General features: G+C 38.1%; 1 long non-coding RNA gene across 1 annotated transcript; it reads right to left on the reverse strand.

Moving 5' to 3' along the window:
• Nucleotides 1-14295: 14295 nt before the first annotated feature.
• LOC111721436 lies at nucleotides 14296-23306 on the reverse strand. Its single transcript, XR_004232148.1, has 3 exons — nucleotides 23275-23306; nucleotides 18583-18828; nucleotides 14296-14879 (listed from the first exon to the last, which is right to left on the reverse strand). It is a non-coding gene; the product is annotated as an uncharacterized LOC111721436 (long non-coding RNA).
• Between the last annotated feature and the right edge of the window lie 2225 nt (nucleotides 23307-25531).

Raw genomic sequence — 25531 nt, forward strand, 5'->3', positions numbered from 1 at the left:
GGCACAACTGCCTTCCTCAGTTTCTTCATCTATAAGGTGCGGGGGATAAAATAGGTCCTTTTTATCCTATTGTCACTAAATTGTCTACCATTGTCCTTCTGAGAACTTATTCCTTAATGTAGCTTTCTCTTGGAGGAAATTTCTCTCACCTTATAGACCCTCAGTAACCCTAATCTTGAGCTTAATCTAAGTTTGGGAACCAATGTTCTATGGCAGTATGTTGCCCCTGCCTTGCCTTTTGTTTTTCTTTCCTTCAGAAATTTCTCTCTTCAATTTGAGAGCTGGTTCATACATCCAAAGTAACTTTTTGGAACCCTGGACTATGAATCCTCTTGTTCCATAAGAGGCAGTTCCCCACCCAAAGCCACCTGCAGATGTGGTAGCCAAAGTTGTTTGTTGTCCATCCTTCTTTTTTGAAGAGGATCACTGACATAATGGATGTCATTGATTCATGGATGAATTGGATTTAAGCAAGGCAGGATTGTACAAAGTCATCAGCCTTATCCAGAGTCATCAAAATCCAGATGACTGGTGATGGCCCAGGATGCAGCTCTAAGGCTTCACAGAGCCAGCTTTGGCTACCTTCATGCCCATTGGAACAAACTCTTCTCATCTACCTGTTCCACCAGGGGAAATCTTCATATGCTTAGGATAAGCATCCCCCTGGCTCATCTAAGTCCTGTTGGTTACCCTCAACCTGGTCTATCCTGCCTGCTGAGATGGTTTTACTGGGGCGGCCACAGCCTGCTGCATTGTCATGGAATCACAGGTGAGAGGCGAGTGAATCAGGTAGCCACGGAAGGTAGATGAGCAGCCCTGAAAAGGGCTCAGCAGGATCTCACACCAGAAGTGCTCCCTGAGTAGCTAAAGAACAGAAAACATCCAATTTAATCAGAGTTTCTGCATGATGAGTCTATCTAGATCCACTCTTAAGGCCCAGGTCCTGAATTGGGTCAATTAGTTTTGCTCTCATCCTTGACACAGAGTGTACCCCTAACCCCAGCCAACAACCTTGTAAGTGATTACCCTTGAGGGTAATCACAAGGGGAATGGTCATGTGCAGGCTAACCTAGGACTGCCCCTTGTGCCTGCCAGGGGAAAGAATCTACCTTGGCTGACTTCTCTGAATTTTCCATGTCTCCAGTTATGTTCTTTTCAGTAATAGCATTCCTATGATATTGGAAGCACCCGCGACAAAACACGTCTGGACCCTGGAATGCAGAATAGTCAAGAAATTCAGGGAATCAAAAATATTCTAGACGCAAAAAGCAGACCTGTCATCCATGAAAAAAGAGAGGCAAACTAAGCTGGTGAGAATTAAGCTGTCAGCAGTCTGCCCACACCCCAATCAGGCTGAAAGAAGCTCTTTCTTTCAATGGCCAGAAAAAGGTGTGACATCTGGAAATATCTGTCCTGTTCTCGAGTAGAATGCTCTGAGATCATGTGCACCAGGCCTGAGAGTAGCCCAAGACCAGGCTTGGGCACAATTGTAAGAAGTTAAGTCTGGTCTCTACTACCTCCAGGTCTTCCCTTTCTATCCCTTTCCCTACTTTTTCCCAGTTCCCTCATATGATCTCCTCCTTTAGGGAAATTCGTTTTCATGAAGCTGTAAATTTTTAAGTGCCAATAATTAAGGAGATTCCTGCATTTTAATCAAGATCAAAGTCTTAAGCTAAAAAGATGACTTTCAACTATGGGATAGGAGATAGGGATTTGGGGGGTTTGGGGGGACAACAGAAGGCCTTTTCTTATCTTCACCCCTACCCCCAAGTCATGAAGTATCTATCAAAGTGACTGCTCAGGAAAAATAGTCATAGCTACTCACATCTCTTGGATGCCCTGGAAGTCACTTCAACAAAAATCCTTGTGATTTATTGGAGGAGCAGCAAACCTTACCATCTTTATTTCCATCACACCCTTCAGACCACTATGTACTCTAAGATGCCTTTAGCCTTGCCATCTGACTTCTGGGTCTTTCCATTTTCCCTACAGCAGAATTCTCTTAAATGTAAAACTCTCCCCAAATTAGAAAATGAGCTTCCTGAGAACTGGACTGCCTTCCTTTTTTCTATTTGTAAGCCCAGTCTTTAGCAAAAGGCTCAGCACATTGTGAGTGCTTAATAAATGTTTTTCCAACATGATCTTCTTATAAACCTAATATCTATATACAGATATATCTTATATCTATAACAATCTCAAATCTTGCTCTGAGATTCACAAGCTTCAATTTTCTGAACTAGGTCTATTTGAGGGGAGTTTCTAGAACTAGGCCTTTGAGGTACCTTCCAGGTGTTATTCTATGACTATGACTTTGACCGGAAAATAAATGATTCTTTGGCCATCTGGTACAAAAGACAATTAATAAAGAAAGAAAATAAATAAAGGTCTCGGGGAGTCCAGGATATTTCAAAGTAGCTGGTACTCATAGAATCGTAGAAATTGGAAAGAATCTTATAAGGCATCTAATCCATTTACAAATGAGGAAACTAAGATCCAAGGAGGCCAAATTATCTAATAATTAATGCAATGAACAAAACTCAACCTGCTGCTTAAAAAGATTTGGGAGTCAGGGAGGAGAAATACATTTTGAAACCTAACACATTTTTCTTTATTTTTCCCCTTCAGGTTGCATTTTAAAATTTCACGTTTTCCCAAAGAAAATATCCAGAATCCAATCCTTAAACAAATTGGAATGCATCACATATTGATAGACTTGTGATGTTCCCTCTATGAGATAGTACAAAAACTTATTCCTTATCCCCTCATCCCCAGCACACACATAAATGCCTCCCCTCTTTGCCCGGTTATAACAGCCTCTCCCCTGCAATGTGCTCTATTTCACTGCCTTCATTAATTATTTTTTTGGAGAGAAATTTAATCCTCATCCTCTGCTACAGTGTCTGGGAATGAATGACACAGCTTGGGCTCCACAATTCTTTCCTTTGGCATTTCCCCCATATTATCCTAATTACAAGAACAACCATTTATCATTTCCTCCTCCATCCCATTCCCCATCTGTATGAAGGAGGAGAGACTACAGCTAAGTTGTTGGGGTTAATGTTAGGGTTGGGGTTGTTTAGGCAGGAAGGGCTATGATGGGGAGAGATGAGATCCCTGAGATTAAACATGAGCACAATCCGTGAGGAAAAGTCTATAGTTTGTTTGGCTCAAAAGCAAGGTAGATTCCTGTTCCAGATCAGATGTCAGCAGCTCCTGGGCAGGAAATATTATAGAACTAGAACCAAAGAGCACTAGAGAAATTTCTCATCTCAACTCCTCATTTTGGTCTTCGATCACTCAGAGTGACTTTGGGGGAGTCAGTCTTTTTGCCTTTCATAGTTAATGGTCCCTACGTTTTGGGCGCCATATTTTGGGGAAGGATAATGACCAGTTGGACTCTGATCACAAGAAGATGACCAGATTGGTGAAAGGAGTCAGAATCATACTGTATGGAATAAATTTAAGGAAGAGGAACTGTTTAAACTCTAGAAGAGACCATGTGGAGACAGACCACTGCCTCCAACTATCTGAAGAGCTGTCATATGGTTGAGGGATTACACTTCTGCGTGGTCCCAGAGGACAAAGCCAGAAACAATGGATACAATAGATAGATTTCAGTTCACTATAAGGGAAAACTTCCTAACAATTAGAACCATTCATAAATATAGTGGACTCTCTCAGGGGGTAGTGTGTTCTTCATTAGCAGGGGGTCTCCAAGAAGAGACTGGATGGTTGTCTTTCAGAGATGTTATAGAGTGATTTCTCTGTAGAAAAGTTGGCTGTGTAGGATAGTGGAAAGAGCTTTGTCTTGGAAGTCAGGGGTCCTATGTTCAAACCTTAGGTCTACCATTACTATTGAGGTGATCTTAATCAAATCACCACTACTTTCTTAGTCTTAGCTTCCTCATCTGTAAAATGAGGATGATGAAAAAGAAAAATCTCTAAGGTCTTTTATACCTCTAAAGTTCTGATGCTAAGAATTCCAATTTGCACAAATAACTAGGGACTTCAGTGGAAGGTATCAGTCTCTATAGGAGAAGTTGAAATGAAAAATTTCTTGTTTCCTTTGACTCTAACGTTCTATGATATATCCTGCCAAGGAGTTGCTAACTTTTGACATAGAACAGGAATTTATCTCTACATTATCTTTTTTAGTTTTTTAGTTTTCCTGAAAGGGTTCTAGAGTCCCTTCCCAAAAGTATAATAATAATAATAAGCGTGATGAAAGATAAGACAGTGAGTGTGGTTGATGTAGCATGAATTAGGAGGCAATAGGAAATACCTATTAATACTTAACAAAAATTCCATCCTAATGCCTGATGCATCATTAGAGATAAAAGGAGTCTTGGGGAAATAATTGCATTTTTAATTGGTTTTGTTGCCTGTGTGGCAGACAGTATGCTTTTTTCTTGAAGGCCAAACCAATGACTATGAATCTGAATTACTTTGGCCAAAGAATGAACAATTCTGAACTTAGCTAGGGCTAGCCTCCAAAAGACAAATACACCATCCATTGCTGGATCTGTTCTGCAAGATTTTTTCAGATAGATGGACCATTCCAGAAGCGTGTTTCCATCTGGTGGGTTGGGTGGGTAGGGCAGAATCGTGGAAAATTTCATAGAGATGTCATTTGGACCTAAAGTACGGGTAGGATTTCAGTCAGGAGAACTAGGAGAGGGACATTTATCTGTTTGACTTAAGAAAAGACTTGATCGGCCATCCTCAGCAACGAGATCAACCAAATCATTTCCAATGGAGCAGTAATGAACTGAACCAGCTACGCCCAGAGAAAGAACTCTGGGAGATGACTAAAAACCATTACATTGAATTCCCAATCCCTATATTTATGCACACCTGCATATTTGATTTCCTTCACAAGCTAATTGTACAATATTTCAGAGTCTGATTCTTTTTGTACAGCAATAACGTTTTGGTCGTATACTTATTGTGTATCTAATTTATATTTTAATATATTTAACATCTACTGGTCATCCTACCATCTAGGGGAGGGGGTGGGGGAGTAAGAGGTGAAAAATTGGAACAAGAGGTTTGGCAATTGTTAATGCTGTAAAGTTACCCATGTATATAACCTGTAAATAAAAGGCTATTAAATTAAAAAAGAAAAGAAAAGACTTGATCCTTATAAAAATTTTTTTTAAAAACTTAAAAAAATGGAACTAACATTTTGAGTCTCAGGTTCTAATATATCAAAATGGATAAATGAATTCTTAAAAACATGTTAATACCTACTATAGACCAAGCACTATGTTACTCACATAGATTGTTATTATTAATATTTCATTCTCAAAAAGGAGCATCACATCAGAGAAGTAATACATATACAAAAGTGAGATGATCCCTGTCCTCAAGGAACTTACATTCAAATAGAAGAGAATGAAAGAGATGAGTGGTCTGGAAAGGGAGTCATAGTCTGTAGAGCTACAGGGATTGTGAATGTAGTCTTACAGCAGTCAAATATCATTTGATTTCCAGTAGTAGTAATAATATTAAACTTCTGTTCTCAGATAAGAGATGAAACTTGTGGGAGGAGGATGAGGCAAAAATATCCTGGATTATGGTACCTGAGGCATGGTCTAGTTAGCTGTCATAGGTCAGGGGACTTCACCCATCCACTCTACAATCTGGAGGTATTTAACCTATTCAGTCATTTTTTTCAGTCATATCTAACTCTTCTTAATACCATTTGGAATTTTCTTGGCAAAGATACTGGAATGGTTTAACATTTCCTTCCCCAGCTCATTTTACAGATGAGGAAACTCAGGCAAACAGTGTCAGGTGACTTGTCCAGGATCACAGAACTAGTGTCTGAAGCCAAGGAAGATGAGTCTTTCTGACTCCAGACCCAGAACTCTATCCACTGTTCCACCTTGCTACCCCCGTTTAACCTATGACAAAAAGCCTTTATGGGAAGATAAAATACCTTGTCTTCAAATGTTTGAAGAGCTATCCTATGGAGAAAGAATGAGTTCCAAAAGAGAAGTGGGAATAATAAAATCCTAAAACTGAGTAGATTAACTCCCTTATGGAGGGGGCAGCATGGAAAAGGTGTGGGGGTAGGGATGGGATAGGATGGGGTGAGAAGATGGTCTTTGGAAGTTTGGTCAGGAAGAGGGAAAAAAAGTTATTTTTATAATACCTAATTTGACAGGATTCAGCCATATCTTACCTAAACAAGTCTCCTATGGCTATTGCTTTTAGGACTTAGTACAAATGTCTCAGCCTGGCATTCTCCATTATAACTTCCACCCACCTCCTTTCTAGGTATATTTCATATTATTTCCCTTCCTATACTGTAGTCAGACTGCCTCTTGGCTATTCCCTAGGAAACATCTGATCCCCCTAGGACTCTGCTGAAGTGGGACCCACCCCTATCCTTACTTCACATCCGGAAGGTCCTCCCTCCTCATTGCTATTTCATAGAATCCCTAGCATCCTTCAAGTTATACTTCAGGTACCACTTCCTACACAGAGCCTTTCCTGATTCACCCTATGTATTACCAAGCACTGCCTCTTGAAATTAACTTGCATTACCTTGCATATGAGGCAGCTAGGAGGTGCAGCAGGTAGAGTGATGGGCCTGGAGTCAATAGGACTCAGTCCTCTTCCTCAGTTCAAATCTGGCCTCAGCCACTTATTAGTTGTATAACCCTGAGCCTTGGTTTCCTCAACTGTAAAATAAGCTGAAAAAGCATATGGCAATCTACTCAGTATCTTTACTAAAAATATACAAAATAGGAGGTAAGGTGGAAATCAAACATGACTGAAAAATAACTGAACAAATTTGGTATAACCTCTGCATTTGCTTATCTGCAAATATCCTTCCATCAGAATATAAAGTCCTAGAAGATAGGATTTTTTTTATCTTTGTCTCCCCATAAAATTTGGTACCTAATAGATATTTATGGAATTGAGAATAAGAAACAAATAACTAGAAATCAGTAATGTGGTCTATTGTCCATAAAACAGAAGAAAACTAATCTGGACCATCAGTAGAGGAAATGGAAAATCTTGACCCTTCTGTACAATAGACAAGCCAACCAGCTATAGTTTTGGTCTAATAGAAAGAACACATAAATGAAAAGCAAGGAAATTTTGGAAGATAATCAGGAGTCTGGTAGAAAGAAACAAGATCTAGAGAAATGAGAACTAGGTTGGAATCCTGAGTACATTATTTAACATCTGTATGAGAAATAATCACTTTCCTCTGGGCCTCAGTTTTCCCCTTTGTAAATGAGACAGTTGGATGAAATGGTTTCTAAGGCCCTTCCAGCTTGAGATCTCTGTTCAGACCTGGCTCTGTTGCCATAACCCTTGTGTCAGAGGTTCCCTCTTGGCAACAAGGACCGCTTTGGCTAGGAGTGGAGGGAGTGGTAGGGAGCTCCCTCACTAGGGAGTTCAGCAGCCTCTCTGCATCATTTGCCCCCAAGCAGTTGAAACCTGGGAATGTTATTGTGTGCCATAGTATCATTAGGTCATAGTCCTAGAATTAAGTAAGATTTTTATTTTATTTTACAGAGGAGAAAGCTAAGGCTCAGGGATTTTAAATGAATGGGCTTGGATGATACAGGACCTTGGATGCCAGGTCCTCTAACTTCAGAACCAATTTTCTTTCAGGGTACCCTATTGTTAATCCCCCTTACTATTATCCAGATTCCTAAGCATCAAATATAAAACTAGTTTTATCACATAACAAAAGATACAAAAGGGATGGATAGAATTATGACTCATTTCCCTTTCCAGTGGACCTCTGCCTCCCTCTAGGGAGCTGTATAGACTTCAGAATTTATAATGCTAGCCTAGGGGAGGGAGGAAGCTTGAAGTTCACTGCTCCCATCAGGATCTCTGCCTCATTTCTCTTTGGCAGGACCCTCTGATCCCTAGAAGTTGGTCTTTCTTTCTCAGTTCTCCTCCATGATGACTCTCTGTCCCATTCCTCAGTCCCTGATCTTGCAGGGACTCTGTTGCATGGCTGGAATCATTCCCAATAAGCAAGCATCCATTCCCAGTAAGCATCACTGGTTGGATGCAACCAGTCATGGTCACTGCCATTTGTTTCCTCTACCATATTGTTCCCACCCTTGTTACTTCTCTTTATTCAATTTCATTGCTTCAAATTCCCCAGGGAATTGTTCTTTCTTCCCAGGAAATAGTGCCAACTCTAGAAAGTCAGAGGTCTTCCATATACCGGAATGACTCCGGGCTCTTTATGATTTTCTCTTCTAAGGATCCCACACCCTGTGCTCCACACCCACATGGTCCTCTTAAGTATCAATAGGGAATTTCCTTGCTTGGATGGCTCCAAAACAGCTCCAATTCCCAACTTCCAAGTGACGTGAGCAGCAAAATGATGGAAAAGACAATTTCTCTAATCCCAAAGACCTCTCAAACTTCTCCAAAAGGAAAATTTATTTGCCAAAGATAAAGCAACTTCAGCTGTTTCCATGGTTTAAGACACTCAGAATCCCAACGATGAAAAAAATCTCCTCAGATTCAGGAATTGATGCTTACTCATTCAGCAGACCTTCCTCAATCTCCCAAGCTACCAGCCACCAGGCCACACTAGCAGATACAGAGACATACCACAGACTTACATCAAAAAAAAAAATCCCCCTTTCCAGTGCTGTAGAGAACCTGGACTCAGGCTGTGGAAGTTTGTTCATGCCCACAACAACCAGCTCTTTGAGATCAATAGCCAGCTGGGGACTCCATCCTAGAAGTACCAGGTCTGCAAAGCTCAGGGAAAGTAGGCTCTGAACTACCAGTGCCAGATTAGGTATATAGGGAATGAAACAGCTGTACAGTGAACAGTGTAACCTGCTTGTGAGAGCTTCCACCACGCCTGAAGTTGGGGGGTTGAACAGCATCCACCAAGCCCCAGATAGAGTACCACATCCTGCTGGGTCCAATTTGACACTCAAAAGTCAGAGGGCAGAGCCTGAGGCAGGTGAATCATGAATTGTACAGCAGGGAATGAATGATCTGAGAGCCCTAAAGATCCAGTCCCCATAATCAGAGGAGAGGGATTCAAGAAGTAAATGATAAGGAAAATGAGAAGCAAAAGACTGAAAATACAAAGTACAAAAGATTTTAGGAAAAAATTTAAAACCTATGAACATAAACAGATAAATCAATGGGAGAAACAAGAGAAGGAAATGTGGCCTCCAGCTCCAATAAGTGTGTTCAAGCACCTGTTAATAAATACTGTTTCCCCAAAAGGGAAAATGATCCAACATTTGATAAGACAAAGAAGATCTCATGGAATCTAAGGAGAACATGGAATCATGACATGCTATTCCTAAGTGATTTAAAAGAGAAATGAGAATTATAAGAGCAGAATTTATATCCTAAACAGCAAAAACAATGAAAAGAATAGAAAACTTTATATTTACAATGGAAAAATCTCATCAATGAAACAGAAGAAACAGTGGAAATGCAAGCATATAAAAGTGACAATCTAGAAAAGAAGGGGGAAAGCCCAATAACTTCTTTAAAATGTGTTCCCTATCCCAGCAAAACATACTGACAGAAATAGAAAAACCTAAGGATCATAGGTATCCTAAAAGAACATAACAGGACAACAAACTTTGACACTATAAAGAAGAAAAAAATAGGAGAAAACTTCCCAGAACTTCTGAACATAGAAAATTAAATTCCAATTAAATGAGTTCATATTGCCTCCACAAAAAAGCCCACACTGGAAACTCCAAGACAAATAATGGTTAAATTTAACAATTCATTTCAGAAACAGCAAGTTCTGAAAGCCATCAGGCAAGAGATGTTCAAATATAAAGAAAAAGATATTTAAATAATGCAAGACTATTCTGCAACCACTAGAAAAAGGAGGAGGGAAATGATTAATATGTTCCTAAGAACAATGGAGCTCAGGAGTTAGCCCAGTGTGACCTATCCTGCAAATCTGAGCTTCACTTAACCAAGTACCAATTATAAAAGAGAAAATAAATAATTCAATTATTCAACACTAAAAAGCTTTTATATAAACAATATTAATGCATCTAGGATAAGAAGAGAAATGATTGAATGAGAGGAATCCTTATATAAAATTTCTGTTAAGAATTTGGTAACCTATATACATATATATATATATGACTAATAGTCATTTCCCTAGTAAATAAGTGGTCAAAGGATATGAACAAACAGTTCTCAAAAGATCTGCAAAGGATTCACAACCACATGAAAAAGTGCTATAAATCATGAATAAAAGAAATGCAAATCAAAACAACTCTGAGGTTTTACCTCAAACCATAAAAATTGCCAAAAAAAAAAAAAAAAAGTCAATGGTCAACGTAGGAGGAGTTATGGAAAGATAGACATATTAGTTCATTGTTGGTGGAGCTGTGAAATGGTATGACTATTTTGGAAAGTAGTTTGGAATTATGTAAATAAAGTGACTGAAGTGTCCCTTCTTTTTGAAACCATTACTGAATTTATACCCAAAGGAAACCACTTATAAGAAAAGAAGTTCTCATTATCTTCAATATATTTATAGCAACACTTTTTGTAGTAGTTAAAAATTGGAAACAAAGTAGATGTCTATCATTTGGAGGTGCCATGGAAGCATTTTATGGGTTGAAGGCTTCCTTTGATTAATTTTGACTGTCTTTAAAACTAGTCAGACACAGTTATCTCTTACTGGTTTATGCTCTTTCCTAATGCATCTAGAGCAGTGGTTCTCAAAGTCTGGTCCAGAGCATCCTGGGAATCTCTGAAATCTTTTCAGAGAGTCTACAAATTCATAATTAGTTTTTATTTTTAATGTGATCAATATCTATAACTATAAACCACATAAACAAAAACTCTTTGGACAGATCCTCAATCATTTTTAATAGGATAAAGATATTGAGAACAAAAGCTTGAGGACCACTGATCTAGAGCATGAAGATCACCCACAGCCTGAGCACCATGAAGTGCAGATAGAGAAACGATTTCCTTCCCTGTCATTTCTCTTTTACCTCAGCTCTAAGAAATGAAACTGGGGAGGTGTTTCTTCTTTGTGTTGTCTTCCTCTCTTTGGGGATGCAGGTGGAGAGTTTGAGAGCCATAGTGACTTGGAGTCCAGTTTCCAGACAAGATAGTGAAGCTAACCAGCCAAACTAGAATAAAAGCCCTGGGAAGCCAGAATGTCTGGGACTCAAACCTGAAGAGGGTTTTGATGGAGTTTGGTACTGTGCTCCATAGGAACTGAGCTAAACCATGGACTTAACCCCAACCTTCTTCCTAGAGACTGAGGTTGTATGTGGACAAAGAGATTAAACTCCATTTGTTAAAAGGAGAAATTTTGTGAAAGTTCATCCAATTATTAAGCAAATAACTGGGATGTGGGTACCAATCCTACACGTAAAGATACAGTATCAAGTGTGGCTAGAGGCTTTGGCAGAGCTTTTGCCATATCAAATCTTCATTCAGGATACCAGAAAGTCCTGAGGGAGAGATGAAATGTGATATTGTCTGGACTCTAGGCGTTGGGGACCAAGATACTCAGTGTTACATGACTGGACAGTATTAAAGATGTAGTCAATCAGAGGGAGCTCTACCACCCAAATGATAGGTTGCTCCAAAAGCCCCTTTCACAAGAGAGTCTAGTGTTAAATTTCCAGTGTATTTAACACACAACAAATCAGGGTTTGTTTTATTGTTGTGCTCATTTCCATACTTAACAAAGTAATGAGAAAAGACTAATAATGTAGATTAAATTAAAAAAAATATATGTAGAATGAAATAAACCTGGAAAACTAGATTGGAATCAGAATGAGTAAGGTCTTACATTGCAGGGGGAAAAGATTTTTGTCCGTAGACAATGGAAAGTCACTGAAGGCAAAAGTAGTAACATATAATTGGAATAATTATTCTGGCAGGTGTTTGAGGATAAATTGGAGAGGAAGAATTAAAAGGGGAGAGAAACTAATAAGAAGGGTTCTAGAATAATGGAGGCAAGAAGAAATAAAAGCCCTAAATTAGGATACGGGAGCCATCTGCAAGTGGCTGCTGGAGCTCTAATTCAGACCTGTAGAATGGATCTCTTCATGTGAGAGGAATGATGATGATGATGATGATGATGATGATGATGATGATGATGATGATGATGATGATGATGATGATGATGATGATGATGATGATGATGATGATGATGATGATGATGATGATGATACAAGGAGACTGAGAGGCCCTTGCATTGTCTGACCTCTCTCCTCTTCCCTCTGCCGCCAATTTATCTCATTCCCAGTCCACAAGCAACACCTGTGTCAGCAAAGGCTGCCTTGCAACTCCTTCAGATGCTATGATTCACAGCTGTGGAGGCTCTCAGAGAACTGACCTGCCCCTTCACTTAGGCATGGTCGTTAACACTAAATGAGCTGGTGGCAATGCCACTGGAAAAAAATAGGACAAATTCCAGCAAACATGAAGGACAAGATGGACAGAAATGAAAAATGGTGATTTCAAGGATTCAAGTACAGAGGACTTGAATGGAAGAATGGTGTTACCATTAACAATAAGGGAGAAATTGAGAGGAAAGTCTGTTTGATAATTGAATTTTGGACATGTTGAATTTAGGATGCTGGCAGAATATCCAGACACATACAAATTCCTGACTGTCTTCTATGATACACAAATAATAATAATAACTAACATTAATCTATTACTTTGAAGTTTGCAAAGTCTTTCACAGAGATTATATCAATTGAGTCTTCCACGAACCCCATGAGGCAAGTACTTATTATTATTACAGGTAAGGAAACAGACTCACAGTAAATGAGTTGATCTATGGTCACAAGGCTAGTAAGCATCTGATGCAAGATTTAAACTTGGGCTTTCTTGACTCTAAGTGCAGAATTATGCCCACTGTGCCAAGAAGTCATTGAAGGAGATGACATGTGGGTGGTTGTGGCTGATGAGCTCGATGTATGATGAACAGATCTCTTTATCCTGCACACACACACTGTTGTTTGGTTTGTGGCCATACCCACTGGGAGCACAGCCTGGCATTCTGTGAATGTGAAACTGCCTCTTGGATTTCTGGTTGGCCACAGCCTTTGGTCTAAAGGAGCCCTCCCCACCCCTAATTATGGCATGCCAGGCTGGTCTGCCGGCTGCTGGTGTTTCCCAGCTGTTTCCAGCTGTGCCATGTTGTTTGCAGCTGCAGCTCTTACATCTCCTCTGTTTTCCAATGCATAGCTTTATCTCACCATCTGGTAGCTATCTAGCTGGTATACCTCTGGTATATGTTGCACTGCCATCATTCTGGCGCAGGTCATCCTTATTCTGTGCCTTCACTATTGCAAGAGCCAGCTGGTGGGGCTCCCTGACACACGTATCTTTAGTCCATCCTTTATTCTGCTGTCAAAGTAATCTTCCTAAAGCAAAGTTCCAACCCTGTGTCTCCCCTACTCGATACTGGCTCCCTAGTATATCCAGGATCAAATATAAAACATCTTTGGTTTTCAAAGCTGCCACTTTCTTCTCCAGTCTTCTTATAACTATAATCTGGGATCCAGTGATACCACTTTCCTTGTTCTTCCTCAAATAAGACACTCCATTTCTCAGATCCAGGCATTTTTATCGCCTTTCCCCCAAGTCTGGAATTCTTTCCTTTCTCATCTCTATTGCTTGACTTTCTTCAAGTCCCAATTATAAGACTTTCTCAATCCTCCTTAATACAGATGCCTTCCCTCTGAATTAATTTTAATGTATACTGTTTGTATAGAACTTGTTTGTGCACACCTCCAAGACTGGGAATTCCATTCCAAAATTGGGGATTTATGTTCGGATCTTATGGCTTCTCTAAAACATCAAGCTTCTCTTCTCATCTAGGACCATCACCTACAAATTCATTGATGCCAAAAAACTTTTAGCTTAGAATCTACAGACATTCAAGAAGCCCATGGATTTCAGAGGATCTATGGACTTAGATGGAAAGGACTGTTAGCTTTTGTATCTCCCATGCTTATCCCGGTTCCTAGTACATCTTTATCTCATTGATTTCATATAGTAAATGCTTAATTAATGCTTGTTAATTTGATTATCTTGTAGTCTCTGTATATACTTAATCCAAAAGAACATGGGAATTGTTGTCTTCTTGATATTCTCTGATGATATTCAAAAGAGTTTCCTTCCCCAAACCTCAAAAGATTAGAGATAATAAACTTGCAGTTTCACATACAACCATCTTTTTTATAATATTTCGATATGGAAATGCTTGCTTTATTCCATCAATTAGGAATAAAATAAACTTTAAACAATATAATAAAAAGAGTAGAAATGTGTCCCCTCAAAAAAAGTCAAGTTTTTTTCTTAATATTCTAATAACATAAAATTTGGGAGCAAGGAATTTTTGAATAGCACTTAGTCCAGTCCTCTAGTTGTACATAGGAAGAAACTGAGACCAGGGAGATAAAAAGAGTCATCCCAAGGATAGTGCTAGGTATTTCTGGGCCAAAATGGCCATTTCTGAATTTTTTGGTCCACTCTGTCCAGCCTGGTTTAAAATGAGTAGAATGGGACCCTCTCCCATAGGACAAGCAATACTCCATGTCATGTATTTTTAAAAAGGGAGGAAAGTAAACCTGGTGTCTCCAAAGAGAGTAGATGAGAGGGAATAAAGGTAGATGAAGAGGTCAGCAATCATTTTTTCTGGAGGTCATGCTAAGTAAACTGAGCTATCTAACTTTTCACAATCACAAATTGGGACCATGAGGAGATTATAGAAATATTCTCACATTCCACAAAGTAACTGGAGATTCTTCATCTGGAGAAGAGAAGACTCAGGCTGGGGCATAATAGTTGTCATCAAGTATGTGAAGGGCTGTCATGTGGAAAAGTAATTCAATTTGTTCTGGTGGGCCCTAGAGAACGGAACGAAGAACAATGCAAAGAGGCTTAATGTAAGGGAAAGCTTCCCAAATATTAGATATATAAAAAGTAGGAAAAGCACTTGTCAGTTGCAATGAAGAATGGATTTTTCTTCAGTTATTGGTTGGACCAAATAGCTGCTGAGCTATTCCAACATTGGGAATTCCATCCCAAAATTGGAGATTTATATTTGAATCTTGTGGCCTCTCTACAACCCTTAAGTGCCCTTCTTGTATAGAACCATAACCTATAAATTCATTCACAATACAAACTCTTAGCTTAACGTCTACAGAAACCCAAGAATTCCATGGATTTCAGGGGATCTATTACCTTATATGGAAAAAAATAGATCTTATTTTCACTAATTAGCTTTTCTTTCAATTAGGATAAAAAAAAATTATTCTAAAAAGGAAACTATAGGCTTCACAAGACTATCATGGCACAAAAAAAAGGTTAAAAATCCTTTTCCTGAATCTAGAGATAATATATTGAAACAACATTACCTTTAATTAAGCTTGTAGATTGTCTGGAATCCAGTACCATGATTCTGATTAGCATAGCACAGTGAGAAAAAGTATTGACTCCAGAGTCAAAGGTCCTAAAGTCAAATTTTAAGTATGATACTGACTACCTATATAAGGTTTGACAAGTCACTTAACCTCCCTGGACCTACCTCAGTTTCCTCACCTGTAAAATGATTAACTGGCTTCTGAGATTCCTCCTAGCTTTAGATTCATAATCCTATCATTCTCTATAGGAATCTGCTTAGCCTGACATCCATACAAGAGGTTTCTCCTGATACTCTTTAATGTTAATATCTTCTCTCTGAAAATATCTCTGATTTATCTTGCATATATTTTATTTGCACACAATTGGTAACATGTCATCTCTCCCACTAGACTATGAGCTCCTCAAGGATTATTTGTTTTGTTTTTCCTCAATACGTGGAGTTTTTTTTTTACATACTTTGTGGCACTTTGTGCCTGGCACAAATAAGTATTCAGTAAACGCTTGTTGACTTGATTGTCAAGCTCCATTCTAATTTTCCTGTCTCTTCTCCTGCTATCTCCTTTAACATTGTCTTTACTCCTTACAGCAAAGCCAATGTTCTGAATATCTGGCTCATTTTTTCCCACATTGTGCTTTTTCTATATTTTTTCTCACTCTGAAATGATGTACAAAGCAGCTTATTTTTTTCTCTCACAATAAGCATTAGAGGGAAGAAAAATAAATCTGATGACGTCATCACCCATAAACATCCTTAACTGGTCCAGCTGTCATACCATCTACAGAAACTAAAGGATCAAAAAACCCACCATCCTCCATAATCATTTTTATATCAAGAATTTTAACTGAAGATGAATCATTTTGTTAATGTGACTAGAAATTAATAGAAAACAAGCCAAGATCTAGCGGTTAAAACAGAATTAATTGTTTTTTTAATGGATGGTGGTCCCCCCACCTATTTCCAGGAAATGTTTCATGGTCCTAACATTGTAAAGTGATAAATTATTCCTCATTTTTTTATCATTAATTTTATTTTTTTTGGTAACATGCATTTGTGCTTTTCCCCTCCCACCCACCTACAGTTTAAAACAATAAAACAAAATCCTTATGACAATGTACATAACTAAGAAAAACAAATTCTGGCATTGTCCATGCCTCAAAAGTATCTCTCATTCTGAATCCATTCCTTCTCTATCAGAAGATGGATAGGTAATATACTTTATTATCAGTTCTTTAGAATCATGCTTATTCATTGCATTGGTCATTACTCATAAATGTAAAAGGGAAGTTTGAGAAGAGAAATGATTTCTTCTGATCCAAGGGGAGATAATCAACCTGAAAACTTGTTGTAAATTAGGTCTAAAGGAACAAGCTCTGAGAACTCAGCCACGTCCACATTCTAGCTCCTGGATTGTTGAAAAGCACTGAGAGATGATGAAATTGGATTGGGGAAAATACAGGGAAGGGTAAGCAACATGCCAAAAGAAAATTCAAATTGATGATTCCACTTGAGTTCTTCAGGGGAAAGGCATCCAAGTTTCAAATAACAAATTTATGGGTTGTTTTTGTTAGTTTATTTTTCTTTTTACAGAAATGGCTTTTCGACCATGTTTCTACCCCCAGCTAGGCTAACCATGAGGCCTCACGGTACGTGAGTTTATAGCCAACCATAGTGGTGTGCCACACCTGCCAGTATACCACAACTACACAGACAAGAAAATGCATCCACTTTTTCTACTAGTGACTCAGAGAGGACCATGGAAAAAAAAGAACAAACCAAATCCAAGATGTGGGTGAAATAATGCAAGCCTGTCCTATTTGATTTCCCAGAGGCAATTCAGTGACTAAATGGATTCTGGTGAGAAAGATATGTATATCTTAGATTTTGCCAAGGGGAGTTGTACATATTTTTTTCATCTTGTAGCTTTACTTAAAATATACAGTATTTAATCATTTTAAATCTTGTTGAGCTTTCCTAAATATATAAATCTGGAGAATATGGCTCAAGGTCAAGCAGTTGAAAAGTGTATCTCTATATGAAACTTAGTGGGGAAAGGTGTCTATCTTTAGGTAGGTCAATTCACCTACACAGAGAATCATCCCAGGATTCTCTAGACCATACTTTGAGAACCACTGCTCTAAGATTTACCTCATGTTTGAGAAGGGCTTTCCTACCAACCCTCTATAATTCAGACCATAGAAACAAGCCCAACTCTGATTATAGTATTTTTGCTACCTGTTACTTGCACAGTTTATAGGAAGCTAAACTATAAAAGATAGAACAGAAAAGGGAAGGATAGTAGCAGAAAAAGGGAGAAATAAAGGAGATAAGAAGTCAAAAAGATGGACAAAGTACAGAGAAGCAATAACCTGGAGAAATTCTTCTATACCTAGAGTTTATTTCCCATTCTTCTACCCCAATATTAGCGGGGTTTATCCATATTAATACATATTCACAAATACACACAGTCACAGACTCCTAGAATTTTACATTTGAAAGAAACACTTAGTCCAAGTGTTTCATCTTACCAATGAGGGATCTGAAACTTGAAGTTATAAACAAAGTCAGGATGGACCATGCCATGTACTAGTGGACAGTAAATGTATAGACAGTCTGACTAGAGCATTAGGTTCATATCAGTTTACAATGAAAAATTAGGTTTAATTTCTTTACCTTTTAGCTTCAATAAACAAATAAATGAACAAATAAACAGATAGAATGATAAATGATAAACAGACACACACACACACAGAGGTAACCCTTAATTCAAAGGTGTGTCAGTTGCATAAAATTCTTCTCATTGCTGAAGAGCATAGTTCCCTGAATACCTCCACAGTGGTAAAGGTGAAGTTTAGAAGTACCTCTTTATTTTCCCCACTCCATGTTTACTTATTCTATGTTCTACTTAAAGACAAATCTCATTAATATTCTGAACAGTCCATCCTACTTTGGACTGTCCTAAGGCTTAGGAAGGTGTTTTATTTTATTTTGGTTTGTTTTTTTTTCCCATATATAACGAATCAAAATTTGCCTTTCTTTAAATTCTACTTCTTACTCCTAGCTTTCTCCAATCTAATGTCCCTCTCCCCCTACCCACATAACCATTTGCATACTTGAGGATGCTATTTTTACTGAATCTTCCCCAGGCTAAAAATCTACAATGCCTTCACCAAGCTTAATTTCCTGACCTCTTGGTTGATCTCCTCCTCTGGATATTTCAACAGTCTGGCAGCATCCCTCCTGAAATATGGCACCCAGAACCGAACCCAAGACTTCACATGTGGTCTGACCAGAGTAAAGGACTGTCATGTTCACCTCCTTTTGAGGAAATCCTTCTTCTCTTAACACGGTCTATTATTTTGTTGACATTTTTGGCTTAGGGATGTTCTCTAATATCTCTTCAATGCTAACATGCTGCAGTTCAGTGATCCTTTCTGCAAAAGAAAGCCAGAGAGTAGTAAAAAGGCATTTCAAATGAGTCAGATAAATAAAAGGATTGAAGGGGCTCTTTTAATCCTAAGATCACAGGCCCAAACAGTAGAAAACCTTCCTATTACACTCAGTGTTACAGATTTTGTGTTGTGTTGGGAAAGTCCCAGCTACCACCTGCTTTGTACTCTCTCCAAAGAGTCTACTGAAGCTTAGTGTCTGTTAGAAATCAGTTATCCTCAGGTGGTAAGGTCCTTCTTCTAGGAGCAAATGCAAAATAAGTCAATAAAAATTACATTGTGCTCAAATTGGGGTTTACAATATTAAAATTTTGCATAGAAATATAGAGATATTAGGGAAGGCCCCAAAAGTTTCTTTTACTGTTTCAAATGATGGGCTATTGTATGGACTCAAAACTATGTCACAATGGCTACCAGTGCCTATAGAGATTTCATTGTGAATATAATCTGCTCTATTAGCTTCAGTGTATAGGAGAACCCAGTGAGCCCAAGCTGCACAGACATCAATGGGTCTTGGACACAAGAAGGTTACCACCTGATGCTCAGTGGTCAGACACAATACAAAGCTGAGTTACCTTTTCAGGAGAAACAAACTTCTCAGGGAACTGGAATCACAAACCAGCTCAAATCCCCATCTCTTGTATGACCTTCCCAGACTCCCCTGCCACCTCCCTACACAGTTATAAAGAAACCCCTAATAATCCTTAAAGGACTATCAGGAAGGTAGTTCTTCCCCATCAATGATTTTTCATCTCCAGCTCCCATGTCTTTGTATTAATGGGGCAAGCCCCACATTGGTAATGTTCTTCTTCCTACCTCTACCTTGTAAAATTCCTAGCTTCTTTCAAGAAACAGGTCAAGTACCACCTTCAAAATAAAAGCTTTTCTGATCCCTAGTCCTCTCTTTTGGGAGTTAATAAAGCCCTCTCTTTTCCTTGAAATTATTGTTGTTGTTCAGCCAAGTCCTATTCTTCTTGACCCCATTTGGAGTTTTTTGGTAAAGATAATGGAATGATTTACCATTTCTTTCTCCAGCTCATTTTCCTGCTAAGTAAATTGAGGTAATCAGGGTTAAGTGACTTTCCCAGACTCACACAGATAGAAAGTGACTGAGGACAGATTTGAACTGAGGAAGGGGAGCCTTCCCTACTCTAGGCCTGGTACTCTACCTACTGCACCACCTAGCTACTTCTTCCCTTGAATTGCTTTTTTAACTGGCACATATTTGGTATTTATTGATATTTTTGTACATGCTGCTTTTACTCTGGGATAATATAAATTCCATAAAGGCAGAGATAGACAGTATCTAGCACACAATGCCCTTTAAATATTAGGTGCATCTTAAATATTTGTTGAATAGAATTATTATAAAGATTGAGCTCTCACTGAAGGTCATAAAAATTTAGATATCTTTCTATATATATCCGTGTTCCTAAGTAATGAATTTCTCTGCTCTGAACTACATCAAGAGCATCCATCTGGGCATGTCAACTAATTTTAGACCTTGTATGCTTGGGAGGCAGCTAGGTGGTGAAGTGACTAGGAACATGGTTCTGGAGTTTGGAAGATCTAAGTTTGAATTTCAGCTTCAGACACTTACTAGTGGGCCTGTTTAGCCCCTGTCTGCCTTATTTCCTCAACTGTAAAATGGACATCATCATAATAATATCTATTGGGGTAGCTAGGTGGTACAGTGGTTAGAGCACCAGCCCTGAAGTCAGGAGGGCCTGAGTTCAAATGTGATCTCAGACACTTAACACTTCCTAGCTGTGTGACCTTGGGCAAGTCACTTAACCACAATTGCCTCAGGAAAAACAAACAAAAAACAAACAGATAGATATCTAAATAGATAGATAGATAGATGGATAGATAGATAGACAGATAGATAGATGTCTCCCAGGTTTATTGAGATAATTAAATGAAATAATATTGTAAAGTGCTTAGTGTAGCACCTGATGCCTAATAAATGCTTGTTTCTTTCCTTCCTTGAGAGCAAAAACCACATCATATACATTATTTCTCAGTATCTTTTACAGCTCTTAAAATAGCAAATTTCCCATAGTGGGAAACAAAGGTTTCTTAGCTGGTTAATTGATAGAAACAAAGTTATTTCGATCTGAATCTGACCAGAAAGGGTTGGAGAATGAGGTTTTCTATGACATTTGGGTTGATTTATGGAGAGCAGCATGAAAGCTGGGGAATCAGAAATTCCAGCCACAAAACTGCTCCCTTTCCTCAGTGGTCTTGGTTGGGACTCAGTACTCAGGTACTATTAACATTTGCTCCATCCCTGTCTCAAGGGTTCTATGAAAGGAATGAGGTAAGGACAAATTAAAACACAGCATCATTTAAAATATAGGGAATCCTACATGGCCAAATTTTTCAGAAGCCATCCCAGGGCACAAACCTGTTGTCCCAGAATCTCCCAGTTAATGTAACCAGCCTCATTTGCACCTCTCTTTTTTCCTTACATGCCCTCCTGCATTGCAGGGACTAAACGAGTAGTTTTCTGTGGTAAGAGTTCCCAGAATGGGAGACACAGAGAAAGCTCCTAACTCAACCTGTACCTTACTAGAAATCTTCCTCATTATGTCAGTCAATCATTCAATAGCCATTTATTAAGTGTCTATTGAGTACTAAGCATTATGCTAAGTTCTGGTGATACAAATATTAAAAAAAAGAAAGTTTCTGTCCACAAAGAGCTTGTAATCGAATGGGAAACAAAACATACAAAAGGAAGCTAAAAGGGGTAGGAGGTGGTAATTAGCATAGGGCATGATGGAGAAGTCCAAGAGAGAGCAGCCAGGTGAGAAGTGAAAAAGTTGTTAACCTATTTGTCAACATTCCAGGCAAATGTTCCTCCATCTCTTGCTTGAAGGTTGATAATGATGGGGAAATCAATACCTATCAAAAAATACATTCTGTTTGGGGAAGAAAGAATTAAAAAGAGAAAGGGAGCACTAAGGAAGGCTTCATGGAGGAGGTAAACCTTGATCTAAATTTTATTGGAAATTTTTAAAAAACTGATCCTAATTGACTTACCTCTCTGAGACTTCTAATACCTTGTGCTCTAAATCCAAGAAGATCAAAACTAATCCCATTTCCATGATCACCCTCTAAATATTTGAAGACCATTTTCTCATCTTCCTAAGTTTTCACTTTCCCATATTAATATCCAATATTACTTCAACTAATATTCATATAGCACAATTACTAGCACGATTACAATAATGGTCACCATGCTCTAGATTTGTTCTTATTTATTAACTTGTTCTAGGTTTCTCAAAAGGCATTCCCCAAAGTGTCTAGATTCCCCTTTATTCTTTTGGGTTCTTGATAGTTAATAGGTTGCCTACATTCTATTCTCTATATATTTTAGAAATGAGGCCTTTATCAGAAACCCTGGCTGTAAAAGTCATTTCCTGGTTTTTGACTTCCCTTTTAATCTTGACTGCATTGGTTTTGTTGATGCAAAACCTTTTTAATTAGATATAATCAAAATTATCCATTTTGCTTTTCATAATGTTCTCTATTTCTTGTTTGGTCTGAGATAAGAACTCATAATTTGACAAAAATTTCTGGGAAAACAGGAAAATATCATCGCAGAAACTGGGCACAGACCAGCCTCTTCACACCCTATACCAAAATAAGGTCAAAATGCATTCATGATTTAGATATAAAGGTAAAACTATAAGCAAATTAGAAGAAGAGGGATAGATTACATGTTCGATCTTTGGAGAAAGGGGGAATTTATGGTTACTATAGTAACTGACTATTGTGCCTTGGGTACTTAACCTATTCCACTGATCCACTACTTTATTTCTTATGTACCTTGCACTTTGGACTTTACCACCACACCCCAGCAACCCCTTCATCATGGAATGTCATTTCAATCCTAGAAGTCACAACTCAGAAGTACCTTTGTCTTTTTGATTTATTCTTTTGATTGGATGACTCTTTCTAAAACTTCCATTAGAGTTCCCAAAGCCCTCTCTAAGGCTCCTAAGCCAGCCATTTATTCATTTCTTACCAAGATGAACTTTAATTTTCTCTATCACACTCCCTGAAGGAGTGCCTTCCTCTATTAATTTAAGCTTTTTTTTTTGTATTTTACCTTCCTTAGTTAAAATGTAATCTTCTTGAAAGTAGAAACTGTCATTCTTTTTGCTTGTATTTGTTCCCATACTTAGCACAATTCCTGGTATGTAGTAAATGCTTAAAAAAGGCTTGTTGACTTATTCACTATCTTGTTGAAATTTAATTATGCTTGATATAGTATTAGAAATTTATGATTTCCATATAATGGAACCAGTAAACTGGACAGGTAGGTGGTCCAGGCCTGGAGTCAGGAAGATTCATCTTCTTGAATTCAAATCTATTTTCAGACATTTAGTAGCTATTTGACTACTTACACCTGCACAAGTCACTTACCTCTGTTTGCTCCTCGGTAAAATGAGCTGGAGAAGTAAATGGCAAACTACTCCTGTATCTTTGCCAAAATAACTCCTAATGGGGTGATGGAGAGTCAGACATGACTGAAATGACAGAACAACAATAAAAACTCATAACTTAGAACATTGCCCTGCTCTGCCAGTCTAGAAACTGTATCAAAAATGAAGTTAATTTTTTAATGGCTTATTCTTGATGAATTTATATTGGTTCTTATTAATTACTGCTTCCCTTTCTAAATGTTCAGGAATATTAAAATCCTTTTGGAAGGAAAAGATAAAACAGGAGAAGTTAACTGATAATTCAAAGCAGTATTTAAAAAGTGTTAACTCAGAAAGAAGTACACACATTATAGAATTAAAAAGAGAAAGTAATCAGCAAGGAGAGCTTCATGGAGGAGGTAAACATTGATCTAAATTTTGAATTGAGTTCTATTGGCTATTGAATGATTTATATAGTTAATGCTGAAGGACAATCTATTAGATACAGACATAACAGGGTCATTGACACAATGACCACATTTCTGACATATCAGTTCTGGAAGGGGAAAGAAATTAAATGGGAAAGGCCCTGAGAAGGAATGGCCAGTGCTTCTCCTAAATACTAACATCCATGATCTGCCTGCATTTTCACTCAAGAGTGTGAGCAAGTAGTGTCAAGGGGTTTTCTCAGGGTCTGCTTTTTCTCATGATCTTTGGGTCAGTATGTTTTTAATTACTGCCAGCACTAATTTTAATGAGTCGTCTGACTTCAGTTCTGCGTGACTATAACGTTCTCCAGCTGATTTTTAAGCCATTGGGAAGTTCTGACTTTTGAAGCTCTCCCTTCAACCCAGTTCTTTGCCCTGCTAAAATTCTTGGCAACTCCAAGGAGAGATCAATGTCACATTCCCCATAGGGCCTCATTGATATAATTTTTGATAGCATCAGGCAAGTGCTTCTTTGGTCATTGTCTCCTTTTCCTGGCCCTGTGGGGGAACTTATGCAGAAAGACTTATGTACAATTTTTTTTGCCATCATTAGACCTGCTAAATCCTACTTTGCTATTAGCTCAGCCCTTCAGACTCCCTTTGGACCTTCTTTGGAGGCTTTTTTCTGTCTCCTTGTATCATATAATTTCTCTCTTTCTATTCTAAACTGAATTCTTCTGACATTTACAGAATTTATAGAATTAGAGAGGCAGACACTCTGGTTACTGACTTCATAAACAAAAAGTTCAGTATTGAAAGAGAAATCCTGTATCTATAATTGAAAACTACTTGAAGGGTTACCAAGCTCAATACACTCATTTTAAATAGGAAGAAATTGAGGTACAAGTGAAATGACTTGCCTAAAATCACACATTTAGTAACAGACAACTGGATACAAATTCAGGTTACTCTTACTCCAACTCCAAGCTCTTTCTACTGTGCCATATAGCATGAGAAGTGTTTGATTGTTGAATTAAGCATATCACTCCTTTTCCTACGTTGCGCTAAAATACCATAATTTTTTTTAAAAGGGGTGGAAGGACAAATTAATAACTTTTATAACTTACAGCTCAAAGAGAACACTTGTATTTATTTGTTTGTTCATTTATTTGTTTATTTTATGTGGATTTCAGCCATGTTAAGCCAGATAAACTGGCACAAATATTTCTTAATCTCAGATCTAGTAACTGACTGGGTAGTAGTTGAAAATTACAGTGGGGTGGTGAGGTATCTGTAAATGCAGATGGGGAATATATAAATATCTTGAGATGCTTCCCAAGACCCCACAAATTACTCAGCATCCACAGAGTATAATTTCTTGTTCTTTTAAAAAATCCATTATTTGGATAGGTGCCCTCTACACAAAGAGAATGAACCCTAAAGCTTCTCGTTTATTCTCTGTAAGTATAGATGAAACCTAAAGAGTGTCAATATTAAAGAAGAGAATAAAGGACTGGTTTGCACCAGATAAACTTAGGAAACCATCAGATATAAGTGTCAATGTTTCTGTTGCCAAGAGGTTAGCATTAATTAGCTCATTAATTCATTTGTTACAAGTGTACATACCACCATGTTAAGCACTGGAGTTTCAATAAGATATGGGATCTATCCACACAGAGCTTACAAACTTACATTAGAGTTGCTAAATCCTAGTTTGCTAGAAGTTCAGCCTTTCAGTCTCCCTTTCAATCTTCTTTGGAAGGTTTTTTTTTTTTCCTGTCTTTTTATATCACATAATTTCTCCCTTTCCATTCTAAGTTGAATTCTTTT

This window comes from Sarcophilus harrisii, chromosome 2, assembly GCF_902635505.1.
Source record: "Sarcophilus harrisii chromosome 2, mSarHar1.11, whole genome shotgun sequence".
In the NCBI taxonomy this organism is placed as follows: domain Eukaryota; kingdom Metazoa; phylum Chordata; class Mammalia; order Dasyuromorphia; family Dasyuridae; genus Sarcophilus; species Sarcophilus harrisii.